We start from the raw sequence: 13738 nt of genomic DNA, 5'->3' as shown, positions 1-13738 counted from the left end.
TAATACAATCGATATCTTCCCTATCAATATTTCTACATTGAAAATTGTAGCATAGAAAATCTCCACTCATATCACCAAAAATATACTAATTCTATTAAAATTTTATATCGTAAATATATTGATTCTAATATTAAATGAAAAATTTAAATTTTAAATATATTATTTATATGAAAAAATATAATCTAAACACTATAATATATTAAATTGGATGTGTGTGTGTAACAAGAACTAATAAATAATTGTATTAAGAAAAAATCCATGGTAAGAGTGCACAAAAAGTGGTATTATAAATATCGTTGACCTTGTGTTTCAAGAAGAAAAATTGTCAATTCCTTATTTGCCAAAAAATCAAAATACTTATGATCACAAAAGATTCATGTCTATGTTTCTTACATGAGTAAATTTAAACAAATTGTTGACATAATAAAGAACAAAAAAATTGAATGACTAAATTGAATTATGGGCTCAACTTCTTGTCACCATTAGTTGTGCCATTGAAAGGGATTTTTTTCTTATTTACCATTGTTGTCCAAATTTCCTTTGCCTTTGATGAGGTCCTTGTTGTTATTTCCTTTCCTAGTTTGTCTAGATCTATGAGTTTTAATTGCTAATGTATCTCTTCTTCTTTAGCCTGATCTGCCCAACTTGCCTTAAGAGATTCTACATTGAGATTCAACTTAGACTTGATGTTTAGATATTTATCTTCTGGATCCATCACATCAAACTATTGATTGTTGACTGTTTCAAACCATCCAATGTGGTTCATCATGAGGATTAAAATATGAGAGAATTTGATCTGACATGCATATGAAAAGGGGATGGAGGAGTCTAAAAACAAAACATTAGGACAAAAGTCAAAGAAAATAATTGTTAGAAAAAAATTAATAAATTATAAAATAACCATTAGACAAAAGTCAAAGATAAATAATCATTAGAATTGACTTGTGTCAATTTTTGTTGAGATGAAAAATTTTCATTTGAGGGGATATCCTTTGACTACTCAATCTCCACTAAGGTATCCTAAATTCATCTTAATCTAGTTTTGTTTTTTTTATGTGAGGATATAGTTTAGGTGGATCTTCCTTCAAAATTAGTTGATGTTCTTCCTTGGCTTCAACCCATCAAGTTGAATTTACAGTTGCTTGTTAGCTATCCTTGGAACTTTTGGTAAATTTATGTAGGTTTTAACCCCGTACAGAAATTACCTGCATACAAATTCTAAAACATGGAAAATAAACAATAGCAAGAGCATAACACATAAAACAAATATACACAGAGATTTTCCCTTGGATCCCAAAACTGGGACTTCCAGATTGATTTTTCATTATGTTCATTTCAATGTTACAATACATATATATATGCATGCTGAAGCATCCAATACCATGGGCCAAAAACCATCGTGCCCAAAACCATGTGTGAAAACCATGCACAAAACCATAGGTAGGTTTTCCCACCTAATATAGGGTCCAATTTTTTTTTCCCTGGGGCGCTGCCATGGACCCTGTAAAGGGGGGCTAACCCCCCTCTCAAACCCCTTGTGACCCCCCTGCTGCACAATTGGCGCAACGAGGGGGGGCTCCGCCCCCCCTCTAATCCCCCGATTAATTAGGGGGCTATTTGTGGAAAGAATATAACACAAACCAAAAATTTATTGCTAGGTGCCTTATTTCAAAGCATGATCTAAAATGAAAAGAAACATGTTTATAATATATCTTTTGGGTCAAGGAGTAGTTCTCACCTTGAAAATTTATTTTTGAATTTTTTTATTTATTGAAATCCATATCAACACATATGCAAGAATATGTGTTGGTGCTCCATCTCTTTGTTTTAGTTCTTCTTGTAGAAATTCCTTGTAGATTCAAACTGCTAATTGTAATTTACTAAAACAATAGAATTGAATCTACTCTACTCATCAACGGAAACAATTAAATGATCGTGAAATCATGAAGCATACAAGAGAAAGAATCCAAAAAACACATTACATAATGATTTCCTAGGGAAAGCCATAGGTGAAAACCCCTGCTATCTATATATTGCATTAGTTAGAAAATATGAGAAGATTACAATGTTTTTCTCAAGCCCGAGCAACCTCTATCTATCTACACTATCTCTATCTATCTTGTTGCTTCCTAGACAAACCCATGCCAATACTTAACCAATTTCTTTCTTTCCTACGTCTCTATTTCCTTGCTCTTTTTTCTTTGGAATTAGCCCCTATTAATTAGGGAAATTCCTCAATTGGAATTGCGAATCCTCATAGGCCTTCCTCTGACCGCATGCACCACCTGTGTAATTCAAATGATTATACAATTGATAGTACATTGTCCCTGAACTCCAGTCTCAACTGGGTAACTCTTAGATCTGACATGCATGAGTTATTTATGAGTGACCCTCACGTTTCTCTACATCTATTTATTTCGATGCCTAGATATGGTTCCTCATATTGTCCTGAATATGAACCACACTAGTTGGTTCAAAACGTGTTGATGAGATTTTCTCCTATGTGATTTTCACTGAAATATTTTTTTCATTCAAATTAACTTATTTAACTAATACAAGTTGTCATGTGATGTGGAATTACAATTTTATTCCTAATAGAATTCAAGGACAAAATTAAATTAGGATTTTCTTGTTGCATTTTCAACACTCCCTCTCAACAAGAAAGGGATTATCTGCTACCCCAATCCTGCCTCTATGAAACTTGAATTTTCATCTTGATAATGCCTTTGTCAAAATATCTGCATCATGTTTCTCTGTAGGAATGTACTCTAGAAACATGATTCTTCTCTACACACAATCTCGTAGATGGTGATACTGGATTTTGATATGCTTGGACCGATCATGAAAAAATGGATTCTTAGAGAGTTTGATACAACTCTGATTGTCATAGTCAATAACTGTAGGATCCATTTGCTGACCAAATGACCCAACAAGGATCTTCCTCATCTAGATCTCTTCACAAGCTTCTTGACTAGAAGCCATGTACTCTTCTTCTATCAAAGTGAGTGCAACTGATATCTACTTCCTATTGTACTAAGAAACTATTGCTAACCCAATACTGAAGATTCCCCTTGATTTTCTCTTCCTGGTTGATGGACTGCCTGCCCAATCTGCATCTATGAAACTTTGAAGCATCACTCCCTCTCTCCACCTGTACCAAAGGCTAAATTGAGTGGTGCCTTTGAGGTATCTCAACACATATTTAGATACCTTCCAATGGAGTTTGGTTGTCTTAACCATTGCTTGACTAACTTAGTTAACTGTAAAGCATATATTTGGTCACGTGTTCACCAAATACATAAGTGAACCCACAAGTTTCCTGTAAATAGTAGCCTACACTACTTCACCTAAAGTAGCATCTTCCTTCCTCCAATTCCATGCTAGAGGAGTCTCCATGGGTTTGTTGCTCTCCATGTGGAACTTCTTCAGTATCTCATTGGAATACTTTCCCTGAGAAATAAGTAATTCCCCATCTCCTTACCATACTTCCATACCAAGGAAATAATGCATGAGCCTCGGGTCTTTCATCTCAAATTCTCTTGTAAGATACTCTTTGAAATATTTTACCAGCTTCTCATCACCTATTAGAATTAAATCATCAACATATAATACTATAATCAATAATTTACCTTCCACCAAAATATCATAAAGGTTCGCATCTGCTTCACTTTTGGTGAAGCCCAATCTAGTGAAATAGTTGTCAATCCTAGTGTACCAAGCACGGGGTGCTTGTTTCAATCCATATAACACTCACTTGAGTCTACATACATTGATGGAAATAATAATGAGAGGTGGGGGGGCGGGTGTGAATCATAAATTTACAATTCAATAATCTTTCATTTCCCAATTAGATTTATATATGCTACTTCAGTGAAGTGAACTTGCATGTGCATGCTACTGTGATTAAAGAAACCAGCGTATACCCATAGAACTTATGATTTAGTCAGTTTATCATGTGTTGGTCTTTAATCAGTGCATCAATATCTTATTATATAGTAACTATGTGCAGTAATAACATAATAAACCATCACACATAAGAAACACACATGAACACCAAGATTTAAGGTGGAAACCTAATGCGGGAGAAAAATCACCTGCTACTCTTGTCTCTATCTTATTTTAATATAAAGAAGTTTTGTTTACAATCTTGTATTGGTGCAGACTCATACCAGTATGCAGGCACCCACCTGCAGAAGGCTACAACCTTCTCTCATTTTTCAGCTTCTACTAGAAGGGAGCTACAACCCCCTAGCTTTTGTACTAGCCGATATGTTTACTAGTACGTAGGCACCAACCTACAGAAGGCTACAACCTTCTCTCTTCCTCCAGGAACCACGTTTCATAAATTTTCAGATTGGATGCTCTTGGTACACAACAACATAATATGAAGCCGTCATTTCATCAAATTTTCACACTAGACCCATCATAAACCTAGAAACTCAAATTGCATCAACCAACAATTAGTTAATCTTAACAGTCAGATCAATGTCACCAGAACACTATGTTGAACCCAGAAACCTGCATCATCATTCAGAACCAATTGCAACCTCAAATATCATACATCAAAATGCATACACTACTTTAATGAACCCAACATGCGTGTATACGCTAATTCTTTTAACAAAACCTGTGTATACCTTCAAAATACTGAATCACAAAAACTTCTGAATCAAATCTATACCAACCAGTAATACTCTGAACATCTACAGTCAATTTACAGAGATCTAGACGGTCAGTAGCAAAGATAACCCTTCTCACTTAATCAATCAATCAATCAGACACATACTCCTTATACATTCAATTTTAATTTTAGATATAAAAAGACGTAATTGATAGACAACAGTAAAATAACAACACTAATTAGATAAATCAATCATTTCTGAACAACAGGGCTTTCTATTGCATACGCTACTTGGAAGAGTTGAACCTTCATGTATACGCGCCTGTACCAAGGTGAACCAACGTATATATATATGCAAATATTAACTTACTACTTTGCTGCTATTCCAGACTTCAGACATACCAAGATAATGACATATAAAGAATAAAACATGCGTAAGCAATCAGATCTAGCCCAACCAGTATCAGATCATATAATGTTAAGTCATTTCAAGTCTCATGATCTTGATCCAACATTGTATCCAAGGTGCACAAAATATTTTAGATCATATCATAATCATAGCCCCTACAACATAAAATATACTCCAGATAGAAGTATTCCTAAGAAACCCTTTCACTTGCACACTTCGCCCTTGGATCTTCTCGTCCTTATATAGTTTTGGCCTTTCTCAATACCTTGGACCAAAACAACATTTAGAACCTGTTATCACTCAAGAATTCTAATTTCAAAACCGCTCACATTAGTTTGATGGTAAAAAAAAAATAAAATTCGGTGCTAGTCTAAGTTTGATTTTGGTTTTTAGAGTCTTGAGTCAACTGTGTATTCTCATTCATCACCGGCCATTCTCATTCATCCCCGTCTCATAGCCATGTGTCAGTTTTGTTCAAAAATTACTATGTGTCACAAAGCTCCTTAAGTAATTTCGTAGCATATAAGTCAGTTTTAGGTGTTTTCGCAGCGCAACATGTTTCTGGTGATTTCGTAGCAAAGCAATACAACCATAGCTCACCCATATCACCTCTGTCTCCTATGGATTCTGTGGGAATATCTGACTCGACATGTCACAGTGCTGGCATCAATCAAAAGATTCAGTTATACAAATGGGAGCTCCGTGATGATGGTTCAAGAGAATTGCAGTCTAAATGTGGCCATCATGGGTACCATCATGGGTACACTGCAGCAGCAGAGACATTGGAATCTGTGAAAGGAAAAGCAGCCAGAAAGATAGATTTGAAACCCTCAGAAAAGATCAAATTTCTTTATTCTGGAAAGGAGCTTCAGGAGGGAAAATCACTTGCTCAACAGGATGTGCGGCCAAATTCTGTTCTTCATCTTGTGCGTATGAAAGTACATCCATGGCCAAAGGCACAGAGATTGCCAAGTGAAAACAAACCTGTACGTCCACCTGGTGCATTCAAGAAGAAGTCAGAACTTTCAGTGAAAGATGGACATGTTTTTCTCATGGAGTATTGTGAAGAAAGGCCTCTATTATTAGGGAATGCTGGAATGGGTGCTCGTTTGTTTACATATTACCAGAAGTTAACATCTGCTGATCAAAATGCAGTTACATTGCGAAATGGATCAAAGTGTGTTGGCACTGTTGTTGCAGTAGAGCCAACTGATAAACCACCATTTTTGGGAGATATTAAACCAGGTTACAGTCAATCATCTCTTGAAACAAATATGTATCGTGCTCCCGTATTTCCTCACAAGGTTGCATCAACCGACTATCTATTGGTGCGCTCTGCAAAAGGGAAAATCTCATTAAAACGCATTGACCATGTATATGTTGTAGGGCAACAGGAGCCTCACATGGAAGTAGTCGCTCCAGGATCTAAAAACCTTCAAAACTATTTGGCAAACAGGTTGTTGGTGTACATATATCGTGAATTTCGTGCAACAGAGAAGCCTGGGTGTCGTCCTCATGTTCGTGCTGATGAGTTGATGGCTCAGTTTCCCAATCATTCAGAGTCATTTCTCAGGAAGCGGCTGAAACACTGTGCAGATCTTTAGAAGGGCCGCAATGGTGAGATGTTGTGGCTTATGAAACGGACTTTCCGCATACCATCAGAGCAGGGTAATGAACACGCGGCACTTTAAATTGGGGATGCCTATTATTATGGATGAGGTACATGTGGTTCCAGCACATATGTTTCGTAAAGTCATTAGCATTACAAAGTCTCATTGTAAACTTGGGCTTACAGCTACACTTGTCCGAGAGGATGAGCGCATTACTGATCTGAACTTCTTGATTGGACCGTCGTTCGTAATCTGTTTGCTATTATCCTATTCTTGTTTCGAGGTCGATTTAAAGTCGGCAATTTCAGGAAGATGATTTAAAAGTGGAACGAAAATGTGAATTGAAGCCGAGTGGAGAGAAACGGAATGGCTATGGAGAGTCCGCTGAGGTTGATGGGCAGTGGGGAAGAAACACGGAACTGGTCTACGAGCAGGGGAAGCCTAAGTTATGCATCATCCCATGACGGAGCAGAGCACGACTTATCTTTATTGCTGAGAGAAGGGAGGTTTCGTAATAGTAGGGAGTTGGTTCCCAATCGAAGTGGAAGTGCACCCCCGACTTTTGAGGGATCGCTGGCAGCCTTTGGTGGCATCTTCTCTCAGGAAAATTCAAGTGGGGTTTCAAGTTGGGAGGTGCCAGATGATGCCCTTGAAAGCTTTGACCCTGAGGAGCAAATTCGACCTGATCCAGAATATTTGGCTTAACATTATTCTCATAACTTAAACCCAAGGCTTCCGCGGGAGAGTCGCCGTTTAGCACAGCATCTAGGTGGTCTGAGTGACAAGCGGAAGTTGAGATCCTTAGATGACAGTAACAGTAGGTCTTTGTTCTCTCGACCTGTTCTTCCAACACATAAAGAAGAGCCTGAGGAAGAAAGGTCTCCTGTTGCTCATCTCATTCGCCAGGCCTCCAGTGATTGGGCAAAGAAGGGTTCAGATTATTTTGCAGGGCTCTCTGCAACATCGTTGGGAAGCTGTCCCAAAAGTTTGGTAGATCTGATTCAGGAGGACTTTCCGCGTACACCATCACCTGTATATAATCTTTCTCGTTCCCCAAGTCGTGCTGCAAATGAGGATGGAGTTGATGCCAATTTGTCTTTAGATGTTCAGCTTATGCAGTTGAGAGAATCTTCCATGTCTTCTGTCAAGGGATTTGCGTGAGGAGTTCATGCCTTTTCTCCATAAACTGATGGAAACCATGGGAAACCTTCTAGAATCTGGTGGAGATCGAGATCCTGAAATTCTTGAATAGGTTTTCACAGCTTTCTCTTATATCTTGAAGTACATGCAGAAGCTTCTTGTAAAGGACATTGCATATGTAATGAAGATAACAAAGCAGTTGCGGTACTACCATCGAGAATATGTGCAAGATTTTTTGGCTGAGGCTGTGTCATTTTTGCTCTGAAATGCATCTGTTAAGCAGCTTATAAAAGGTATACAAAAAATAATGGGAGAAATTGTGGTGGAGCCTTAAGAGGAGAAAACAACAGGCTGTAGTGCTTTACTGTGGCACATTCTGAAGGGTCCAGCATCAAAATTTCATTCAAGAGCAGAGCACTACCTTCGCCTAGCCGCAAATTATGATCCTTCAGTAAAATCTTATTTGCAAGAGTGGGAAGACAACCCTGGGCATTAACAGGGAAGTGGGATCTTATGAGCATCGTATATTACATGCACATTCCATTCAAGTGAGTCCAATCGAACATTTGGGTTTCTGTCCTGCACTTGAACGGCTTCAGATTATTCGTTGCAATTTACAAGACAAGGTTGGGTTTGCTGCTTGAGTTCTGGTCTGTGCAGCTATTAAAAAGCTTGAGTTTCAAGATGGTTGGAGCTTAGATGATGAAGTTTTTTAAAGCTTACCATAAACTGCAGGAGGGTCTCCCTGCTGTCTACTGTGGTTTTATAGACTGTTCTTCTTGGTTTGAAGGATCTTAAGAGGTTATGAGTTGTCTCCTGCAATAACATTAAAGAAACTGAGATTACTCCTTCATTAGCTTCCTTGCTTACTATTCTTAAGGAGTTCAAATGGCAATCAGACACTAAAACTCTTCTTGCTACTAGTCTTGCAGGCATTGAAATTGGTCAGAAAGAAAGACTGTGTTTTTGAAATTACACAGCAGTTTCGTAGCGCGCTACGAAACTGCTGTAGGTGATGATTTTAACACAGACAGGAAGTTTTGTATTATGAGCGGGAATTTGAAAGGGAAACACCAAAGGGTATGCAAGAACATCATCTGGAGCTGCCAGCCCTCAATCAAGTCAAGACAGGTGGATGCCTAAAAAGGTTGAAGGTTTAAATCCAATTTTAAGTTTTTGTTATAAAGCCCCTTTCCTGTAAGAAACTTTTGCCTGCACACATGTCCATCGATGAAGCTCACAGCACATCAAGAACGTGGCAGTGTTCTATGTTTTGGGTTATTAAAAGCTAGAAGACATGCTTCTGTACATTCGAGCATTTTTTAGAAGAACTGAAGCCGAGAAACAAGGAAAATCTCCTAATACTTCTGAGCAGTTAGAAGATTCAGCGTTCAAGGTAAATATGGAGTATTAAATATCCAGCTCAGCCAAATCGAAAGAGGACCAGATGTCAAAGAACAAGGAGAAGCCGTATACATGGAAAATAGAGTTAGAGTCATAGTTAATTTAGAACTCTTTAAAAACTTCAGTTAGCACTTTAGTTGTATTTATTAGTTAGTTCAATAGCTGATAGGTGTCAGTAGAGGTAGTTATCGACTCCCCTCATGCTGGAGGAGGAAGCTCGAATCAGTTAGAATAAGGATTCTATATATAGCTGAGGCAGAAATGTAATGGGGGTTGGAGATTTTATAAAACAGAGTATTGTTTTGGCTTATGTAGAAAGATAGAGTTCAGTAATATAATAGAATTGCTTTTCTTCTCAGGATTCATAAAGTGTTTCTATGTTCAAGATGTGTGGAAATTAGTTTAATGTTTGTCCAGCCTTCATATTTATCACTGTTATTTCACAAGAGTTAGCCCTCTTAATTTTTAATCAAAATAAATAACCTTTGAGAGAGCCCTCTCAGGCTAAGGAGGCTAAACCTTAGTCAAAAGATTGGTTTGAAACAATTACTTGAAGTCTTCCTGGTCAGCAGCCTTCCAGGGTCTGATTTTGAGATAACATTTTGGTGCATCTGCCGGGAGTCTAAAGATTATTCATTCCCGAAATCAAGAGGCTGAACTTCTGAAGGTAGCAGGAGCTCAGAAGACTTTTTGAGGCTGCAAATCTACCTTGGCGACTCCATTGTTGAAAAGTTCAAAATTCATACATTCATGGTGATTCCACTAGAGTTATGAAGGACCGAGATGCTAACATTCTTATTTCAAGGTATGCATGCATAAATTTTTCAGGAATTCATGGTTTCCCAAATCATTTTCCCAAGGATGCATATTTTCTAAGGAATGGTCCCAAATTCAATGGAGAAGATTTGAGTTTAACTTTGAAGCATATATCAGATTTCTGTGATTTTACTGAGCTTCTTAGAGTTAAACATGAGGACGTTTGCATTATGTTGTTCTATGATTCACTTCAAGGGAAATGTAAACGGTGGATTGAAAGCTTTCCTGCCAAATCCATTAAGTCATTTGAAGACTTTTGGCTTATGTTTTTGGAGGAATGGATGGATAGATCAGAGGTGGTGGCAAACTCTCCTTCAATTCAAGGTTTCAAACAATGGAATAATGATCATAGTAATGGAGAAACAAATGAAAATTTTTCTTTGTCCTTGTCCTCGTATCTAAAATCATTTGAGTGTAAGGCAGAGGATAATATGAAATTTTTGGATGAAGTTGCTGAGGACATTGAGAAAGACATTGAAGGTTTACAAGATCAAATTCAGGCATATAGTCTTCATAATCATGATCATTATTTTCAGAAGCTTTCTATGGCAAAACACAAGGAGAGAGTGTTGCGTCCTTTCTCTTTCACGATTGAGGAAGAGTACACTGTTATTGAAAATCAGTTTGCACAGCCAGAAAGTTACAAGAATCATCAAGTTGTTCATGCATTCTGGGATCCTATAGCCAAATATATGGAAGAGTTTTACTCTCCAGTGTTTCAATTTTTCTATGAAGATCAGAGGCAATTTCAGTGGCAGTGGTCATCACAATATCATAGTTGCTTTGAACTCCGATGCAGTCAAAAAACTCAAATCTCATATAAGACAAATGATTGGCTACATTGGAAATTTCACATTGATTGAGCTGAAAGAAGTTTGAATTGATAGGGTAGGTAGGTAGGAAAATGCAAATAAGCTCAAGGTTGACTGAGCATTTATTTTTCAGTAGATGTAGATTTCTTTCTCCTACAGTCATCATCAAGCTTAAGCCAGAGGTGAAGGCCCAAGAAGCTTGAAGGGAATGTTGGTCAAGCAGATTTTCGTTTGTAATAAAAAAGATAAAGCACTGGACATACGAGTTCTTAGTGTACTACAGGAGCACACTATCCCAAGTGGAGCCAATGTTATCACTCAAGAATTCTAATTTCAAAACCGCTCACACTAGTTTGATGGTAAAAAAAATAAAAAAATTCGGTGCTAGTCTAAGTTTGATTTTGGTTTTTAGAGTCTTGAGTCAACTGTGTATTCTCATTCATCACCGGTCATTCTCATTCATCCCTGTCTCATAGCCATGTGTCAGTTTTGTTCAAAAATTACTATGTGTCACAAAGCTCCTTAAGTAATTTCGTAGCATATAAGTCATTTTTAGGTGTTTTCGCAGCGCAGCATGTTTCTGGTGATTTCGTAGCAAAGCAATACAACCATAGCTCACCCATATCACCTCTGTCTCCTATGGATTCTGTGGGAATATCTGACTCGACATGTCACAGTGCTGGCATCAATCAAAAGATTCAGTTATACAAATGGGAGCTCCGTGATGATGGTTCAAGAGAATTGCAGTCTAAATGTGGCCATCATGGGTACACTGCAGCAGCAGAGACATTGGAATTTGTGAAAGGAAAAGCAGCCAGAAAGCTAGATTTAAAATCCTCAGAAAAGATCAAATTTCTTTATTCTGGAAAGGAGCTTCAGGAGGGAAAATCACTTGCTAAACAGGATGTGAGGCCAAATTCTGTTCTTCATCTTGTGCGTATGAAAGTACATCCATGGCCAAAGGCACAGAGATTGCCAGGTGAAAACAAACCTGTACGTCCACCTGGTGCATTCAAGAAGAAGTCAGAACTTTCAGTGAAAGATGGACATGTTTTTCTCATGGAGTATTGTGAAGAAAGGCCTCTATTATTAGGGAATGTTGGAATGGGTGCTCGTTTGTTTACATATTACCAGAAGTTAACATCTGCTGATCAAGATGCAATTACATTGCGAAATGGATCAAAGTGTGTTGGCACTGTTATTGCAGTAGAGCCAACTGATAAACCACCATTTTTTGGGAGATATTAAACCAGGTTACAGTCAATCATATCTTGAAACAAATATGTATCGTGCTCCCGTGTTTCCTCACAAGGTTGCATCAACCGACTATCTATTGGTGCACTCTGCAAAAGGGAAAATCTCATTAAGACGCATTGATCATGTACATGTTGTAGGGCAACAGGAGCCTCACATGGAAGTAGTCGCTCCAAGATCTAAAAACCTTCAAAACTATTTGGAAAACAGGTTGTTGGTGTACATATATCGTGAATTTCGTGTAACAGAGAAGCCTAGGTGTCGTCCTCATGTTCGTGCTGATAAGTTGATGGCTCAGTTTCCCAATCATTCAGAGTCATTTCTCAGGAACCGGCTGAAACACTGTGCAGATTTTTAGAAGGGCCGCAATGGTGAGATGTCGTGGCTTATGAAACGAACTTTCCGCATACCATCAGAGCAGGGTAACGAGCATGCGGCACTTTAAATTGGGGATGCCTATTATTATGGATGAGGTACATGTGGTTCCAGCACATATGTTTCGTAAAGTCATTAGCATTACAAAGTCTCATTGTAAACTTGGGCTTACAGCTACACTTGTCCGAGAAGATGAGCACATTACTGATCTGAACTTCTTGATTGGACCGCAGTTCGTAAACTGTTTGCTATTATCCTATTCTTGTTTCGAGGTCGATTTAAAGTCAGCAATTTCAGGAAGATGATTTAAAAGTGGAACGAAAATGTGAATTGAAGCCGAGTGGAGAGAAACAAAATGGCTATGGAGAGTCCGCTGAGGTTGATGGGCAGTGGGAAGAAACACGGAACTGGTCTACGAGCAGGGGAAGCCCAAGTTATGCACCATCCCATGACGGACTAGAGCACGACTTATCTTTATTGCTGAGAGAAGGGAGGTTTCGTAATAGTAGGGAGTTGGTTCCCAATCGAAGTGGAAGTGCACCCCTGACTTTTGAGGGATCGCTGGCAGCCTTTGGTGGCATCTTCTCTCAGGAAAATTCAAGTGGGGTTTCAAGTTGGGAGGTGCCAGATGATGCCCTTGAAAGCTTTGACCCTGAGGAGCAAATTCGACCTGATCCAGAATATTTGGCTTAACATTATTCTCATAACTTAAACCCAAGGCTTCCGCAGGAGAGTCGCCTTTTAGCACAGCATCTAGGTGGTCTGAGTGACAAGCGGAAGTTGAGATCCTTAGATGACAATAACAGTAGGTCTTTGTTCTCTCGACCTGTTCTTCCAACACATAAAGAAGAGCCTGAGGAAGAAAGGTCTCCTGTTGCTCATCTCATTCGCCAGGCCTCCAGTGATTGGGCAGAGAAGGATTCCGATTATTTTGCAGGGCTCTCTGCAACATCGTTGCGAAGCTGTCCCAAAAGTTTGGTAGATCTGATTCAGGATGACTTTCCGCATACACCATCACCTGTATATAATCTTTCTCGTTCCCCAAGTCGTGCTGCAAATGAGGATGGAGTTGATGCCAATTTGTCTTTAGATGTTCAGCTTATGCAGTTGAGAGAGTCTTCCATGTCTTCTGTCAAGGGATTTGCGTGAGGAGTTCATGCCTTTTCTCCATAAACTGATGGAAACCATGGGAAACCTTCTAGAATCTGGTGGAGATCGAGATCCTGAAATTCTTGAACAGATTTTCACAGCTTTCTCTTATATCTTGAAGTACATGCAGAAGCTTCTTGTAAAGTAC

The sequence above is a fragment of the Pinus tabuliformis genome, chromosome 7 (genome assembly GCF_031772625.1).
Source record: "Pinus tabuliformis cultivar Carrire ecotype Pingquan chromosome 7, CPIR1, whole genome shotgun sequence".
NCBI lineage: Eukaryota > Viridiplantae > Streptophyta > Pinopsida > Pinales > Pinaceae > Pinus > Pinus tabuliformis.
This window is presented reverse-complemented; position numbering follows the sequence as displayed.